Consider the following 2,500-nt stretch of genomic DNA (forward strand, 5'->3'; position numbering starts at 1 on the left):
GTGCACACCGGCGTGCACGTGGGCATCGTATGCTAAAAAATGAAGTTTGGAGTTTGGGTTTGAAAATTTTATGGGAGCTTCCTAGAAGACTAAGAAGTGCTTTGCTCGAGACGGATTTCGATTTGGAGGTCCGCCGTGTTAATTTTGCCAATTACGGCTCCTCGCGCGCACGCTCAAGCACCCCGACGTGCACACCGGCGCGCACGTGGGCATCGTATGCTAAAAAATGAAGTTTGGAGTTTGGGTTTGAAAATTTTACGGGAACTTCCTAGAAGCCTAAGAAATGCTTTGCTCGAGACGGATTTCGATTTGGAGGTCCCCCGAGTTAATTTTGCCCATTACGACTCCTCGCCCGCACGCTCGTGCACCCCGGCGTGCACGTGGGCATCGTATGCTAAAAAATGAAGTGTGGAGTTTGGGTTCGGAAATTTTATGGGAGCTTCCTAGAAGCCTAAGAAATGCTTTGCTCGAGACGGATTTTGATTTGGAGGTCCCACGAGTTAGTTTTGGCCCATTATGACTCCTCGCCCGCACGCTCAAGCACCCCGGCGTGCACGTGGTCATCGTATGCTAAAAAATGAAGTTTGGAGTTTGGGTTTGAAAATTTTATGCGAGCTTCCTAGAAGCCTAAGAAATGCTTTGCTCGAGACGAATTTCGATTTGGAGGTCCCCCGAGTTAATTTTGCCCATTATGACTCCTCGTCCGCACGCTCGTGCACCCCGACGTGCACGTGGGCATCGTATGCTAAAAAATGAAGTTTGGAGTTTGGGTTTGAAAATTTTATGGGAGCTTCCTAGAAGACTAAGAAATGCTTTGCTCGAGACGGATTTCGATTTGGAGGTCCCCCGAGTTAATTTTGCCCATTATGACTCCTCGCCCGCACGCTCGTGCACCCCGACGTGCACGTGGGCATCGTATGCTAAAAAATGAAGTTTGGAGTTTGGGTTTGAAAATTTTATGGGAGCTTCCTAGAAGACTAAGAAGTGCTTTGCTCGAGACGGATTTCGATTTGGAGGTCCCCCGGGTTAATTTTACCCATTATGACTCCTCGCCCGCACGCTCGTGCACCCCGACGTGCACGTGGGCATGGTATGCTAAAATTGAAGTTTGGAGTTTGGGTTTGAAAATTTTATGGGAGCTTCCTAGAAGCCTAAGAAATGCTTTGCTCGAGACGGATTTCGATTTGGAGGTCCCCCGAGTTAAGTTTGCCCTTTATGACTCCTCGCCCGCATGCTCGTGCACACCGGCGTGCACGTGGGCATCGTATGCTAAAAAATGAAGTTTGGAGTTTGGGTTCAGAAATCTTATGGGAGCTTCCTAGAAGCCTAAGAAATGCTTTGCTCGAGACGGATTTCGATTTAGATTTCCGCCGTGTTAATTTTGCCAATTACGGCTCCTCGCGCGCACGCTCAAGCACCCCGACGTGCACACCGGCGCGCACGTGGGCATCGTATGCTAAAAAATGAAGTTTGGAGTTTGGGTTTGAAAATTTTACGGGAACTTCCTAGAAGCCTAAGAAATGCTTTGCTCGAGACGGATTTCGATTTGGAGGTCCCCCGAGTTAATTTTGCCCATTACGACTCCTCGCCCGCATGCTCGTGCACACCGGCGTGCACGTGGGCATCGTATGCTAAAAAATGAAGTTTGGAGTTTGGGTTTGAAAATTTTATGGGAGCTTCCTAGAAGACTAAGAAGTGCTTTGCTCGAGACGGATTTCGATTTAGATTTCCGCCGTGTTAATTTTGCCAATTACGGCTCCTCGCGCGCACGCTCAAGCACCCCGACGTGCACACCGGCGCGCACGTGGGCATCGTATGCTAAAAAATGAAGTTTGGAGTTTGGGTTTGAAAATTTTACGGGAACTTCCTAGAAGCCTAAGAAATGCTTTGCTCGAGACGGATTTCGATTTGGAGGTCCCCCGAGTTAATTTTGCCCATTACGACTCCTCGCCCGCACGCTCGTGCACCCCGGCGTGCACGTGGGCATCGTATGCTAAAAAATGAAGTTTGGAGTTTGGGTTCGGAAATTTTATGGGAGCTTCCTAGAAGCCTAAGAAATGCTTTGCTCGAGACGGATTTTGATTTGGAGATCCCACGAGTTAGTTTTTGCCCATTATGACTCCTCGCCCGCACGCTCAAGCACCCCGGCGTGCACGTGGGCATCGTATGCTAAAAAATGAAGTTTGGAGTTTGGGTTCGGAAATTTTATGGGAGCTTCCTAGAAGCCTAAGAAGTGTTTTGCTCGAGACGGATTTCGATTTGGAGGTCCCCCGAGTTAGTTTTGCCCATTATGACTCCTCCCCCGCACGCTCAAGCACCCCCGCGTGCACGGGGGCATTGTATGCTAAAAAATGAAGTTTGGAGTTTGGGTTTGGAAATTTTATGGGAGCTTCCTAGAAGCCTAAGAAGTGCTTTGCTCGAGACGGATTTCGATTTGGAGGTCCCCCGAGTTAATTTTGCCCATTATGACTCCTCGCCCGCACGCTTAAGCACCCCCGCG

Source organism: Cornus florida, unplaced genomic scaffold (genome assembly GCF_030987335.1).
Source record: "Cornus florida cultivar Cherokee Brave unplaced genomic scaffold, ASM3098733v1 CherokeeBrave_3.0.0_Hap2_scaffold_74, whole genome shotgun sequence".
Lineage (NCBI taxonomy): Eukaryota > Viridiplantae > Streptophyta > Magnoliopsida > Cornales > Cornaceae > Cornus > Cornus florida.